A 16,993-nucleotide genomic window follows, 5' to 3' on the forward strand; every position below is an offset into this window, starting at 1 on the left:
GTTCTGTGTGATCAAGTTCCAGAGGTCCTGTTGTGTCAGAGCTCCTGTGAGTCAAGCTTTCTCTGGGTGTTGCAGGAGTGGGTAGGGGGAGGCTAGAGCCCTGAGTATGCTCCTAGCACAGAGAAAAGCTGAAAGGAACCTGTGACTCTGGGTGGGTGGGAATTTGTGTTTCTCTGGTTTCTATATGGGTCCCAGTTATGCTGGGTGTTGGGGAAGAAGTTGTGGCCTCAATTTTGACCCTTGAGCTCCAGTGCTCTTGGGTGTGTCCGATCTCCTGAGAGTCGGGCTTCCTCTGTGATCCTATGCTCCTGTGATCCTGTGTTCCTGTGATCTTGTGTTCCTGTCTTCCTGTGCTCCTGTGCTCATGTGTTTCTGTGATCCTGTGTTCCTGTGATTCTAGGCATGTTCGACCATCTGGGTGATGGACTTCCACTGGGTGTTGTGTGAATAGGGGCTGATCCAGTGCCCATGGTCAATTCAAGGCACAAGTTCAGACCAGAAGAGACCTGCACCACTGTCTGGTTGGGGGCTCCTGTGCCCCTGGACCCTGGAGGACCCAGTTACTTCGGTAGTTGGGTCAGATGATGTATCCCCCTCACCTGTGATCCTAGGCATGTTAGAGCACCTGGGCAATGGACTTCCTCTGGGTATTGCTAACAGATGTTGTAAAACAAGTGGAACTAATAGATACTTATTCACCAAAACACAAGAGAAATTATTTTCTTAGCACATTATGGAACTTTCCCCAAAATTGACCACATACTCAGACACAAAGCAAGTCTCAATGGATATAAGAAAATTGAAATAACACTTTACATCCTATCAGACCACCACAGATTAAAACTGGATATCAACAACCAAAATCTTACAAAGCCATGGAAACTGAACAACTCTCTTCCGAATGAAAAATGTGTCAACACAAAAATCATAAAAGAGAGTAAAGACTTTCTACAATCGAATGAATACCAATACAGTTCAACCCAAAACTTATGGGACACAATGAAAGCAGTTCTAAGAGGCAACTTCATAGCAACCTAATAGAAATGGATAATTCCCTTAATGGATAATTTTGGTAAGTTGTCACTTACCAAGGTTAAATCAAGATCAGATAAGCAACTTAAACAGACCTACAACCTATCAAGAACTAGAAGTGGTCATTAAAAGTCTCCCAACAACAACAAAAAAGCCCAGGGCTAGACAGTTTCAGCACAGAATTCTACCACACTTTTGTATTGGTTATTTTATCTATTTACATTTCAAGTGGTATCCTCCTTTCCAGTTTCCCCTCTAAAAGCCACCTATCCCCTCCCCTCTCCCCTACTTCTATGAGGTCAGCGGCCTAGTGTTCCCCTATCCTAAGTCCACAGGACCAAGGGGCTCCCTTCCCAGTGATGCCAGATAAGGCAATCCTCTACAACATATTGAGCTGGAGCCATGGGTCCCTCCTGAGTACTCTTTGGTTGGTGGTTTAGTCCCTGGGAGCTCTAGAAGGTCTGATTGTTTGATATTGTTGTTCTTCCTATGAGGTTGCAAACCCCTTCATCTCCTGCAGTCCTTGCCCTAACTTCGCATTGGAATCTCCATGCTTAGTCCAATTTTTGGGTGTATATATCCGCTTCTGTGTTGGTCCGGCTCTGGCAGAGCCTCTCAGGAGACAGCTATACCCAGCTCCTGTCAGAAAGCACTTCTTGGCATCAACAATAGTGTCTGGGTTTGGTGTCTACCACACTTTCAAAGAAGAGTTAATGCTATTATTCTTCAAAGTATTCCACAAAATAGAAACAGAAGGAACATTGCCCACTCATTTTTATGAGGTCACAGTTATCCTGACACCCAGACCACACAAAGACTCAACGAAGAAAGAGATTAGAGACAATTTACCTTATGAACATAGATGGGAAAATATTCTATAAAGTATTTTCAAACTGAGTCTAAGAACACATTAAAAAGATTATCCACTATGATCAAGTAGGCTTCATCCCAAAAATATCAAGATGGCTCAACATATGTAAATTGATAAATGTTACCCACAAGAGAAACAAACTGAAAAACAACAATGACAATGACAACAACACATGGTCATCCCATTAAATGCAGAAAGGGTTTTTGACAAAATCCTAAACCCTTTCATGATTAAAGTCCTAGAGAAATTAGGGATATAAGGGACATACCTAAGCATACTAAACGTAGTTTAGAGCAAGTCCAGAAGCAATATCAACTTAAATGGAGAGAAATTCAAAGCAATTCAAGTATAATCAGGAATAAGACAAACTGTCCTCTCTCTGTCTCTCTCTCTCTGTCTCTCTCTCTCTCTCTCTGTCTCTCTCTCTCTCTGTCTCTCTCTCTCTCTGTCTCTGTCTCTCTCTCTCTCTCTCTCTCTCTCTCTCTCTCTCTCTCTCTCCGTATCTATTCAATATAGTACTTGAAGTTCTATGCGAGAGCAATAAAACAACTAAAGGAGATCAAGGGATAGAAATTAGAAGGAAGAAGTCAAAGTATTGTTAATTGCAGATAATATGATAGTATACATAAGTGACCACAAAAATTCTACCAGGGACCTCCTACAGCTGATAAACACCTCTGCAAAGTGGCTGGATACAAAAGTAAGTCAAGGAAACCAGTAACCCTATTATATACAAATAATAAAAGAGCTGAGAATAAATTAGGGAAACTCATTAGGAAACTCATTAGCACAGGAGAAGACTTTCTGAAGAGAACCCTTCTATGTATGCAAGTTCTAGGATTAACAATTATTAAACAGAACCTCATGAAATTGAAAACTTTCTTCAGTAAAGGAAAATATCATTCAGACAAAAGGAACACCTACAGCATGAGAAAAGATTATGAACAATTATACATCCAATAGAGTGCTAACATCCAAAATATATAAAGATCATAAAATTTAAATATCAAAGAAACAACCCAAGTGGTACCATGTGCTCAGCCCTTCTGAAGCTCTTGGACCCTTCATAATTATGGACATCTGGTTTAAGAATATTTTTGATGTGGAAGACATTGACACAGAAGGCAAGAATTTGACTCAGTATCTCAGCTGGACTTGTGAGTGAATTTTGAAAGACAGAACTTAGATGTAAATATTCAGATTTACCCTGTAGACTTAGGTGAGAAGTTACGATTGGCCAAAATTAATACCTTAGATGAAGATGGTACCTTGGATGATGGTGAATACAACCTCACAGATGATAGGCCTTCCAGAGCTGCCCAGTTCAAATATGTAATGTATGGGGAGGTATACAGGGTTGGGGGGAACAATATTACTACTGAAGCAGCAACATACATTTCTATATGTATATCTGTGGTGGTTTGTATATGCTTGGCCCACAGAGTGGCACTATTAGGAAGTGTAGCCTTGTTGAAGGAGAACTTCAGTGTGTGGCGTAGAGACTGTTTTGTGGTATTTTGGTGAAGAATGTGGTTGATTTTTGCCCGTATCTGAAGAGTCTGCCTGAGGCTAAGGTGACGAGACTCAGATTAATTGCATTGACAAAGGAAGTCTCAGAAACACCCATCATAGACTTAGTTCTCTGGTTAGGTCTCATGAAGAGTATTTTAAACAAGCATAGCAAGCTGAGAAAGGGAAAATATAAAATATACAGTTCGAGTATTAAAGGAGCACCAGGAAGTAAAATAGAACTGAATCCTGTGTTCAAGTATATTACATTGAATTAAGGGAGTAGTGGGGTCTAGATGGGCAAGATCCCACCTAGAAAAGTTAAGGTCCAGGCTTGGCAGAATAAGCATTTCTCTCAGGAGGCAAAGCAGCAGATCTCTGACTTTGAGGGAACCCTTGAACAGAGCAGGTTTAAGGTGAAGAAAGGCTTAAGTCCAGGCATGGTGGTACACGCCTTTAGTCCCAACATTACAGGAGACTGAGCCATGCAGATCTCTTAAGTTCAAGGTCAATCTATAGAACAAGTTCCAGGACAACCAACTTTAGGCAGTGAGGGAGTTGGAAAACAAACCTGGTTATAATATAATAGAACAAGGGGGCTATGTTCTAGCTCCAGCAAGGAGCAGAACTTGGCAGCTTTGGACATGTGGCTCTGGCTTTAGAGTCAAAAATAGAAGGGAATACTAGGACAATTGGTAATGGTTAGCTGAAGCTAAGAAATTAGTGCTGATTAAGAAGAGCCTAGAATTATCTTCTGGGAAGGTAAAATCTTCTGGGAAGTGTTTTCTGAGAGCACAAAGAAGCTGTGTTCCAGAGATACCAAGGTAGTACCTCATGCTGCAACTGTACTTGGTAATGTGTAAGAGTCACCCAGTTGGTGCTGGTTTTGAAAAGATGAAGAATTCATGAAGAACAGCTGAGGCTGGCCATTGTGAGAGGCCATGGAAGGCCATTGATGAAGGTTCAGCATCAGTTTCACTTGATAGCCCAGGACTGAAGGGATCATGCAAAGAAGTTGAGGCTTGGCACCATGCCCAAGACTATGCTATGGGTAGATATGGCCCCTATGGGCTCCTGTGTTTGAACAAGCCTATGGTGGCTAGGGAGTGGAATGTGCTGGTTTGTATATGCTTTGTGAAGGAAGTGGCACTATTAGGAGATATGGCCTTGTTGGGGTAGGTTTGTCTCTATGGGTGTGAGTATTAAGACCCTCATCCTAGCTGCCTGGAAGTCACTGTTCAGCTAGCAGCCTTCAGATGAAGATGTAGAACTCTCAGCTTCTCCTGCACCATGCCTGCCTGGATACTGTCATGCACCTGCCTTGATGATCCTGGACTGAACCTCTGAACCTGTAAGCCAGTCCCAATTAAATATTTTTATAAAAGTTTTCTTGGTCACAGTGTCTGTTCACAGCAGTAAAACCCTAACTGAGATGGTATCCTATAGGAGACTGACTGCTCATGAGGCTTCAGGGTGATGCCAGCACAACCTACATGGATTTTAGGTCGATTCTAGAGTTTATCTTCTAATGAAGAAACTGGAATTCTGAACCTTGTGGAAAACAAACCTTGCTGCTTAGTCACTCAAGTTGTGGACATGTTTAAGCCTGAGTAGAAGCTGACAATATTTGCCTGTGAAAGGGACTGGGCCCTATGTCCACTGTGGGTGCATTTTCAGTTTCTTTGAATTCAGTGAAAAACTGAGTGGTTTGTAATAGACCAAGTGGGAAAGCTTAGCATGAATCTGACATTGTTCATTTTTTTTTCCAAATTAAAGTTTACTTTTCAGTAGTAAGAGGAAAGCCAGTTTCAGAGAGTATATGTATCAAAACTAAAAGATTTCAATCAATCAGGTTAAACATAAATGTCAAATACTTCAAGAAAAATACAGAAGCCAAACCCCAAATTAAGTTAAATATCAAAGATCAGGAGGATACATAAATGAAATAGAAACCACAAAAAAATACAGAAGATCAATGAAGCAAAGTTGGTTCTTTGAATGAGTAAATGAAATGAGCAAACCCATTGCCAAATCAAGCAAAAATGATGACAATATACAAAAATGAGGTGAAAAAGTTGAAATTATACCAAATACCATAACAACACAGTTTATTATTAAAAGTTATCGTGAAGAACTGCATAGCAACACTTAAGTGAAAACCAAAACAAAACAGAAGAAATGAACAAGTATCTGGAAAAATCTAGCCTGCCAAAATTGAAATCATAGGGATATTAAAAAATATGAATAGGCTAATTTGGCATCAGATAGGACTCAAAAATACAGGTCAGAACCAGAAGCAGCTAAAACCTTCACAGACCATCCCTCAGTGATTCCAGTAGGTCCCATGTTTCAAAACAGCAGCACCAAGTGGAGGCTGAGAGTTCCAACACAAGAAACCATGGGGATCATCTCAATAAATATTATAAGAGGTGAAGTAAATGCATTTGGAATGGTTTTCTCATTTTCAATTTCATGGATGTTTGGGAAGTATTGCACTTTAAGGAATATCCCATGCATCTTAGTCAGAGTTTTTATATCTGTGATAAATACCATGACCAAACACGGATCAGAAAGAAAAGGGTTATATGTTTACATCATAGTCCATCATTGAAGGAAGTCAGGGCAGGATCCTGGAGGCAGATGATGCAGAGATCGTAGAGGGATGTCTCTGACTAGCTTGCTCAGCCTGCTTTCCTATAGTACCCAGGACCACCAGTCCGGGGATGGCATGACCCTGAGTTGGCTGGTACCTGCCCCACTGATCACTAACTAAGAAAATGCTCTGAAGGCTTGCCTACCATCTGATCTTATAGATACATCTTCTCCTCTCAGTTGACTATAGTTTGTGTCAAGTTGACATAAAACTGTACAGCACAATTAAGCCATTGTCATCTTTACACACAAATAAATCATGTTAAGCCACAACATTTCCTTTCTTGCTTATCTCCAAGACCACACATTAATAAAGACATCACAATATAAAATATTCTACAAACTTAAAAAGTCCCACAGCCTTACTAATTCAAGCACTTTTAATTTTGTGTTTTTAGAAATACCCTGTCTCTTTTAAAATCCAAAGTCTCTGAAAACTCCCAAATCTTCTTTTGAAAAATTTGGTCTCTCAACTCTGGGCTTCTGTAAAATTAAAAATAAATGAAATACTTTGCTTCTTCTAGAGGAAAGAACCAGGGCACAGTCCCAGTTAGATCAAAGCAAAACCAAACTCCTTTTTATTTATTTATTTTTTTTCAGAGCTGGGGACTGAACCCAGGGCCTTGCGCTTGCTAGGCAAGCGCTCTACCACTGAGCTAAATCCCCAACCCAAAACCAAACTTCTAATAATGTAAATAACCCAATGTCTAATTATCTGGGTTTCACTCACGATTTTCTAGACTTCTCCAAGGGGGCTTGAGTTACTTGTCCAGCTCTGCCCTCAGCAGCACAAACATACCTTGTCTTCTATGCTCAGGTTAGATCCATTCTTTCATTGCTGCTGTTCTTGCTGTTTATCCTATGGTCCCGGCATCTTCAAATTGCTGGATCTTCTGTTGTAATTCGGCTGCCTTGTCTGCCTCTCCTGTGTTCTCTTCATGGTGCCAAGCTTCAACTTCTAAGTGTTGCCCCCTTGGTACTGAACCTTCAACTGCTATTGAGGCTGCAACTTCATCAATGGCCTTTCCCGGCCACTTACAATGCCAAGCCTCAGCTGCTCTTCATGAGCCCTTAATACATTCAAACCCAGTACTGCCTGGGTGACTCTTACACATTACCAAGTCCAGTTGCAGCATGAGGTACAACCTTGGCTATCTCTGGAACACAGCATCTTTGTGCTCTCAGAACACACTTCCCAGAAATTTTCACCTCAGCGATGCTGGTCTCTTCTTAATCACCACTAATTTCTTAGGTCCAGCTAACCAGCATCAATTGTCCTAGTAAAGCAAGGCTTCACTTCTGTGGTGCTGGTCTCTTGTTAATCACAACTGACTCTTTAGCTCCAGCTGACTAGAATGATAGAATCTTAATTTAAAATAGTAAATATGCAACAGCTCCACTAGTGTTTCTATAACTCTCACAGTTCCCTCTGGAGGTTCACAAGCCAACCTTCTATTATTTACATTTCTTTTTTTTCCAGAACTGAGGACCAAACCCAGGGCCTTGCGCTTACTAGGCAAGCGCTCTACCACTGCGCTAAATCCCCAACCCCTAACATTTACATTTGTCTCAACACCCTTTTCTTCTAAGTGTCCACAGAGCAGCTCACCAAGCTCTGAACACTCAGTGGCTTTTCTTGCCCAATGTTCCAAAGTCCTTCCACAATCCTCCCAAAAGCAACATGGTCACATGTGGCACAGCAATATGTTATAATCCTTCTACCAATTTCTGTCGGATGCCTATAGATATATCAAGTTGACATTGAATTAGGCAGCACACTATGGGTGAGTGAGAAGAATTTGTTTGGATGGAACGGTTTCCAAATAAAATAGTTTCTTAACAAAAAAAAACAAGCAAACAAAACAAAACAACAACAACACCAAAAATAAAAATAAAAAAAAAACAAAACCAAAAACAAAACAAAAAAAACCTAAAAACCTCCTGCAGGCATACCCAGACAGATAATTCTAGATTCGGTCACATTGAAAATTGGCATTAACCGTCATAAATTTTGGGTTGATTGACTCATTCTATGGTATCATTTAGTTTAATATTTTTAGCTTACTTTTGTTGAAGTGATCTGTCTATTGATGAAAGTGTTATATCAGATCACAAAATATTAATGCTTGGAGATTAATCTACATCTTTGCATTCATAGCATTTGCTTTGTGAAATTAGTTGTGCCTCTGTTCTGTGTGTATGTTTAGAGTGCCCTCTTGATAGATTATTTTTCTTCTAATCAGTACGAAGGCCTATCTGAATGTCCTCTGAGTAGTTTTGGTCAGAAGTCTTGTTTTGTCATGTTATCAGCATAGCAATACCTGATTGCTTCTTAGTTCTGTTGTTTTGTATATCTTTCTCCATCCTTTATCCTAAGGTAGTATATGCTTTTTATGGTGAGGTATATTTCTTAAAAACATCACATAGATGCATTTTATATTTCAACCTACTCTTAGTGTGTATCTTTCAATTGGGAAATTAAGACCACTGATATTCAAAACTTTTATGCAAAGGTGTATCCTTTCATTTTGTTGATTTTATAGGATTTAGTGTTTTCCTATTTCTCATCTACTTAACTACTCTTCTAGTGTGATTTGTTCTTTCCTGTACCATCATGGGTATGTTTATCTTTCTTTGGATTCTGAAGGATTCCTGAAAAATATCTCTTGCAGGCTAGCTTAGTGGTCATAAACTACTTTAGCTTGTTTTTAATCATGGAAAGTTTTTCTTTCTCTCAGTTATGACAGTTTTGATGAACTAAGTCATCCGAGTTGGCAGCTGTGTTTTGGTTTTTTTTTTTTTAATTTGAAAACCACCATACCAATCGGTTAGCTTTTAAATTTCTGTTAATAAACCTGATGTTAACTCTGATGTGCGTGCCTTCATATATGACTTGGTACTCTTCTTGTAGATTACGAAGTATTTTTCTTATTTTTTTATGTTTAGTGTTTTACATTTAGACTAACATATGGAATTTCCTTTACGGTTTTGTCTGTTTCTGGTTCTAAATGCCTCTTATATGAGAATCTTTCCCCCAAGATTTAGGAAACTTTCTGCTTTTATTTTACTGAAAATGCTTTCTGTCTCTTTAGCATAACATTCTTATTTTCCTGTTCAAATAATTCATAGAATTTTCATAGTATAGCATAGATCTGGAATGCTCATTTTATAACTTCTAATTAATTTATCTTCTGATTTTATTCAATGTTCTAATTCCTCCATCCTGTCTTCAAGACCTAATACTCTTTCCTTCTGTGATCCATTCCATTGGCGAGGCTTTCTGTGGTCCTCTTTCTTTTGGTACATTTTTTACTTTTCATTTCTAATACTTCAGTTGGTTTTCTTCTTCTTCTTCTTCTTCTTCTTCTTCTTCTTCTTCTTCTTCTTCTTCTTCTTCTTCCTCCTCCTCCTCCTCCTCCTCCTCCTCCTCCTCCTCCTCCTCCTCCTCCTCCTCCTCCTCTTCTTCTTCTTCTTCTTCTTCTTCTTCTTCTTCTTCTTCTTCTTCTTCTTCTTCTTCTTCTTCTTCTTCTTCTTCTGTATTTCTCTCTGTTGAATTCTGATAAAATAGCCAGCCTCTATTTTTGGCTTAAAAGCTATCTTTTAAGACAAACTAGATTCATTCCTATTTATGATAAAATCTGTTCCTCAAATATTGTGCTATGTCCCACCTGTAACCTCATCTACAAATGGTTTTGTACGCTTGTTCCAGGAAACTACAATCATGCCTTTGTTTAAAAAAAAAAAAGTGTTATAAGCATCTTGCAACCCTACCTCCATTCAAAAGGTTGTTTTGACTACCTGTTGTTAGGATTACCTGTTATTATGGCTATCTGATGTTTTGATCACCTTGCGGTCATGTCAAGTCTTTGTTTCAGGAGGTCGTTATGACTAACTTGTTATGCTTATATTCTGCTCCTCTAATTCTGTGTATTTTGCCTGATAAATTCCCCATTTGGAAAGTTTCCTACTCCTGAGTTATAAAAACCTTGTCTTCCTCACTTCAAATGCTGACTTCTTGAACCCTGCCCTAGGGAGAGGCAGCCTGTGTACATGAATTTTTCTTTAAAAAGCTTGCTTTAGTCAATTGATTGCTTTAACTAATTTGCCCATGATGATTTGGACCAGTGGTCCTTCTGCTTGAATCTTTGGGATTGTCAGATTCCACATTCATATTTATAACCCCTTTTGATTTCCTTATTGCACTTAGTTGTTTGTTTGTGTTCTTTTAAAATTCATTTAAGAGCCATATTTGTGTTCTCTTTGCTTCATTTGAGCATATTTACAATGATCCTTTTGAATTGTTCATCTTGTATTTTAATTTGTTTTAATTAATTTTATTATTTATTTTAGTATTTATAAATATTTATTTATTTTAGTTAATGTATTTTATTAATTTTATTTAGTTTCATTGGAGCTCAACACTGCAATTAGTAATATTTAGATGAGTCACATGGTCTTTTCTATGTTTCTTCAGCATCTGGAGTTAGGTCATGAGTTAGAAGCTTCTTAATCACCTTTACTTTTTAGGTGTGTTTGCAATGTTCAAGAAGCGCTACATTAGAGTAGAATTGAGCTGTTGTTTTTCTTTCCAAGATCTCAATCCATAGTACACCATTTAAAGTAGAATATTGTTTGAAAAAGCAATTAGCATGGAAGGGTAAGCCAAAATAGTAATAGTCAAATAAAAATCAATAACCCATTAAATAGCATTTTGGTAAATAAAGGTGTACTTATCATGTTGAGTGCACTAAGGCTTTAGTTATTATGGGGATGAGTCGGGGGAAAAGCAGAAAACAAGTGACTAATATTTTATTTTATTGATAGAGAAATGGTAGACAACAGAATAGTAAACATATGGATAAAACAATAGGAACAAGAGAGGAGTGAGGCCGTTTTGGCAAAAGAAAAAGGAAAGAAGAAAGGTAGACATAATGAAAGCAGGTAGGATAGGACAGTCCAGTAATCAGTCATTCCACCTATACAATTATTAAATTCACTGTAACTATACAAAATAACCACCTTCAAACTCTGGAGCCTAATGCAACAGCATTTACATTATCAAGAATTAGAAGACACTAAAGTGTACCAAAAAAGGACTTAAGCACTTCCCTCAACACGCCAGAAACACCAAATCAAAGAGGCTGTTGAGGTTAGTTGCTCCAACTTAGCCCTCACAAGCACAGGACTAGGAGAAGCCTGCTAAACCCAGAGGTATCTGAGAACAGCTTTCAATGCAGCACAGCATGCCAGCAGTTCTCTCATAAAATTGGTGCTGCTCTCAATCTTGGCCAAAGAACTTTCTTTGACAGTGGACAAAAGTTAATACAGAAATTCCTAAGTTGGCAGAGTACTGAGAATAAGTGACTGATAAATGATCATCCCCCACAAGGACACATTCTGCAATTTACATTGCATCATAAGATGCAAGAGGAAATGCATGCAAAAGAGGACATGGAAAGAGTGTAAGAGCCAGAGCAGTTCTGTGATGACATCTTCTGGAATGATGTGTCTGCTGAAATCAAGGAACTCCTTGAGCTATGGATACCTGAACAAAACCTCTTCTAGATCAAGCCAGTGTTCCAGTAGGTGTCACTGATTGGATTTTGATGTGTTAGTGGGAAGGAAGGGGGAAGGAGAGGAAGGAGAGAGAGAGAGAGAGAGAGAATAAGTAAATGATTTATAAAAGAAAAGAAAAGTGCCATTAGGCCACCTAAAGCAGTCCCAGCTCTCATAACAGTGGATCAAATTGAGAATAAAAAAGGAAAAGGAAAAGGAAAAGGAAGAAGAAGAAGAAGGAGAAGGAGAAGGAGAAGGAGAAGGAGAAGGAGAAGAAAAGGAGAAAAGGAGAAAAGGAGAAAAGGAGAAGAAAAGGAGAAAAGGAGAAAAGGAGAAAAGGAGAAGAAAAGGAGAAAAGGAGAAAAGGGAGAAAAAGAAAGGAGAAAGGAAAAGAAAGGAGAAGGAAGGAGAAGGGAAGGAGAAGCAGGAGAAGGAGAAGCAGGAGAAGGAGAAGTAGAAGTAGAAGGAGAAAGAGAGAGGAGGAAGAAGACAGGAGGAGGAGGAGGAGAAGAAGAAAGAGAAGAAGGAGAAGAAAAAAGAAGAAGAAGAAGAAGAAGAAGAAGAAGAAGAAGAAGAAGCTATTTTGGGTAAAAATTAACTAGGTTCAGCCTGAAACTCTTTGTGTTCCTGCTTGGGTTCCCTCTCAGCTGCCTGCTACACCCCCTTTGCAACCTTGGTCATAGAAGCTAGTCCCATCAGTGGAAGTCTTTCATAGATTGAATCACAGATTCTAGTTACATCTCCGGTGGTTCTTTATAGATAGGGCTATGATTATTGGCCACAGTCTTGTGATGTCTCTCCTAATATGCATTGCATTGCTTAGAACCTCTGTATGTGTTTCTGTGCCAGAATCTGGCCCTATCCAGGTTTCTTCCATTCTAAACCCCATATGCTTCCACATCAGAGTTTCTTCCTCACTGTAGAGGTTTCAGCACACCATTCTTTGGCACCTACCCGAGTTTCCTTATAGCATGTTTCACACATAGTCTGGGGCTACCACACTGATGGCACAAACATGTTTTGTTTTGTTTTTTGAGACAGGGTCTCTTTGTGTAGACCTGGATGTCCTAGAATTTGCTATGTAGTTTATACTGGCTTTGCATTCACAGAGATTTACATGCCTCTGCCTCTCCAGTGCTGGAATTAAGGTTTTATTTTAATGCATCTCACACTGTTGCTCTAATACAGTGCTTGGAACAGGGTAATCCTTGTGTCTCCATACTCTCCTCTCTCTTCTGCTACCTTCTGTCACTTTTGTCTCCCTTCCTTCTCCCCTGCCCCTCTTCTTTAAAAAATCTCTTTTAAATGCCTAGACAAAAGCCCATAACTGGGGGAATCACAGGCCTCAGTGGGGAACCTAATCTTACTGTTTTGCTCTATGGTCATGTTGTCAAGCTGCCTTGTAGATATTTGTTTGTATCCATACATTTGTGCTACTTTCAACTTTAGTCAGTGAAGCTTCTATTTTCAGTGGACAGTGGATAATTCAATGACTCATAACTAGTCAAAGTATTGAATATAAATACCTGTTACTGTGCAGCTCATCCATATCACCCTCTCAAACACAAGGCTCATGGAACCTCCCACAGCAGAGAGGCAAAAGAATCTATAGGAAGCTGTGGAATACAGAGGACATGACTTGTGTATTATATCAACATGAGTTTGTAGTTAAGAACTTCAGCAGTTTCTGTATAAGTGGGAGAGGGATTCTGCAGACCTCATATTTACCAGAATTTCTCCCGGCAGTTGGTGGTGGCTGCAGAAAATAAAATCACTTGCCTTTGGGGAAAATGATATAAATATCCATGTGATGGCCACTCACGCAAGTGCATATGGTCAACTCTTATTGGACTCGGAAGGTTATTTTAAAAGAGGACATGAATTTAACACTGAGACATTTGGGGAGCCGGGAGGAGGTAATAATGGGTTATTTGAATAAACATATTGCATAAAGGTTATGAAATTTTTAAATAATTAATAAAACTATTACTACAAAAGCATGAATAGCATTAAGCCCAGCCAAATGTGTAGGTCAGCACAAGGGTTTCTTAGGCTATAGTCCACTTTCATCCTTGAGAGTGATTTCTACTACTGGTAAAAACCTCATCTATCCTCTATATTCCCAAAAATGTTAGTCATTAAGAATACAATGCCAACTGTCTATGGCTTTTTGTTCTAAACATAGCTGCAGCCTGTATCACTATGACAGGAGAGCTTCCCAGACTATGCCTATTCAACCAGGATATGTTCTGGATTCTTTTCTTCTGTTTTATGAAGTAAGCCCCCCTAAAAGAAACTACCATCATATTTTTGCTGGTTATACTTCAGAGGGTAGGCTATTAATTCATTCAGGGTTTATAAAGCACAACAAAACAGCAAAAGTTAAAACTGTTAGTCAACAAACGAACTAATGAAATGAACAGATCTCATAAGAAAAAATAAAACAGAATTGTGTTTAAGTATTCAATGTCTCTAGCTATCAGAGAAATGCAAATTAAATCTACTTTGAGATGAGCTATCCTTTCAACCATGTCAAAATGGCCATCACCAAGAAATTTGAAAACAAATGCTAGTGAGGAGGAAAGAAAGGAGGAATCCTTATTCACTGCTGGTGGGAGTGCAAGCTAATATAGCCATCTCAAAAGGGAGTATGATGATTCCTCAAAAAACTGACCCATCTACACTACTCCCAAGTATATGCTCGAAGGACTCTGTCATAGTACAGAGGTATTTCACATACATGCATGTTTATTTCTTCTCTGTTCATAGTAGCAAAGAAGGAATTGACTTAGATACCCATCAATAGAGGGATGAATAATAAAAATATGGTATCAGTACATCATGAAATTTTACTCAAGTATAAAGAAAATGAAAATTGCAAGAAAATGGGTGGAACTGGAAATTATTGTTTTAACCGAGGTGACCCCAATTCAGAAAGACTCCAAATGTGTGTTCTATCTTTTATGCAGTTTCTACCATCATGCCATATATGTGTTCTTATAGGTATATTGTCAAGTGTAAATGTGAATGAAGCTTAAAACACTAGAAAGAGCAAGAGAGGATGAAGAGATGTGCTGAGGAAGGGGGAGAGTTGCAAATGGACACACATGACTTGGAAACAAGCAGACAATGAGCAGAAGAATGTAAAGGGGTGGGGGTGTAGGAGATGAGGAGACAGCATGATCAACTGTAACTTGTTCCTTTTAAAAACCCAATTATAATACCTAATGTGGTAATTTAAAATTGAATTAACTTATAAAATTAGAATAAAATTGTGTGTATATATGAATATGTTCGGGGTATGATTTCAAGCGACATTATTAGGTTTTGGAGGCTATAGCTTCTGTAGTGGGTATTTTTTCTCTTTTGCTTTGAAAAAAAAAAACAGCAAAAAATATGAGAATTTGAGACCAAAAAAAGAACTTCCTAAACAGGACTATACTACAGACACACTCACCTGAAATTTCAACTAATTGACATGTTCGTTAGGACCATTCTTCTTGATGAAATGATTTAAATCTGGTGCTTTCAAATCTTAATTTTTTTGAAATGTATGCTGAGGGAAAAATATCCTGTCGCATGCTTTATAAGAAAGATAAAGGGTGACTGAAGTGTTAAAATATGCTTTCATCAAATACCCAGACAATTTCTAAACTGAGTTTTGCCAAGCAAACATCACATTTTTATTTATTTATTTATTTATTTATTTATTTATTTATTTATTTATTTATTTACTTATTTACTTATTTACTTATTTATTTATCTATTATGTAGACAACCTTATGTCTGTATGTATGCCTGCATGTCAGAAGAGGGCACCAGATCACATTAGAGATGGTTATGAGCCACCATGTTGTGGCTGGGAATTGAACTCGGAACTTCTGGAAGAGTAGCCAGTGCTCTTAACCTCTGAGCCCTCTCTCCAAACCCCTGCAAACATCAAATAAATAAAGAAAATTAATTTTAGGATTGGCCTGAATATAGAGAAACTTTTTCCTGATTCCTGGGCTTCCATTTATACAGAATAAATATATATATTGTCAATGCTGATATGAGCTAATTTTGCTGCTGGATTAATTGCTAATAGATTTCAAACTTAAGTTTTGGGGGAAAGAAGCCATACTTTATACTGAACACTCTTCAAAGGCTGATTGATTGACTGGAATTTCAATGACTGTGGGGGTTGGAATGTTGCAGGTCGAGGGCCTGATTGCAAGTTATCTTGGATTATCTGTAGAGCCCAAAATAGTCCTTTATTGCCTGCCTTTGTATATGCCACAAATCCTTATCACTATGACTTAAAACCTTTGGAATGTATTAGTTTGAGGAACCACTAGCTTCTACCAACTCAAAAGAAGAGTGTTATACTGTATCTGGGACCTATAGCAGAGGTTTCCCCCTTTTGCCTTCCTATTGTTTCTACCAATGTATTTAATTGATTAATTGATTTGTTTATTTTTGAGACAAGATCTTATTCTGTAGCCCTGGCTATCCTCCAATTCCCCTGGTCTCTCTCTTCTGAAGGCTAAAATTAAAGGTGTGAACCACCATGCCTGGCACCAGCAACACATTTCAAAAGCATTTTGACTAATGTTTTTCTTTATTCTGTTCCGAATTAAAAACTTCACTAATCTGTTACTATGTTGAAACTTGGATTTGCAATAAGAAGAATTCATGTTCCCGGGCCATGATTACTCATACTGGGCTCCAGAATAAACTCTTAAACTCTTTGAGCTGAGAAACTTTTGTATGGGCATATATATCTTTTGTTGTAAATAATGTCATGATATTGAATATTTTAATTTCTAATTTGGCGTGTGTGTGTGTGTGCATATGTGTGTATATGTGTATGTGTTTACTGCAGGATTATAAAGGAAACATCAGTATTATTCACAATGGACAATATTAAATTTTCAGTCTTTGTTCATTATACCATTTAAGTGAACATGTATGTTCATAACAGAAAATACTCTTTTATGTAATTTATGTATATGGTACTATAATTATGTAACATGATACTTTGCAACTCTGGCAGATGCAGCATATTGAAAATTCTATTTGAAATCAGTCTTCAGATGCATTCTTAATTAATATGGAACAACTGTGTGTGTGTCTGTCTAAACAATACCTGAAGCATATTGTTACCAAGGAAAACTCCCTTTGGGAAGTTCTTATTCTCATTAAATAAAGAATTTTAAAACAGACGCAACCAGAAGCTTGAGGAAATTTTCTTAATGTCTGAGAGAAAAACAAGACAGGCAATGTTGTCAGGTGACTGGAGGAAGGTAATGGAGAAGGGGAAGAAGGGGGCCCCTTTGCAGTTGACTTAGTTAGTATGCAGCCATAATGCAGAGGGGGTAGTGGAGCCGAGAA

The 16,993-nt window shown here is 38.3% G+C and overlaps 1 pseudogene; it reads left to right on the forward strand.

The window, feature by feature from the left end:
* Positions 1 to 2,975: 2,975 nt before the first annotated feature.
* Positions 2,976 to 4,961, forward strand: LOC116888264 (annotated as a pseudogene).
* Positions 4,962 to 16,993: the final 12,032 nt, after the last annotated feature.

Source organism: Rattus rattus, chromosome X (genome assembly GCF_011064425.1).
Source record: "Rattus rattus isolate New Zealand chromosome X, Rrattus_CSIRO_v1, whole genome shotgun sequence".
In the NCBI taxonomy this organism is placed as follows: domain Eukaryota; kingdom Metazoa; phylum Chordata; class Mammalia; order Rodentia; family Muridae; genus Rattus; species Rattus rattus.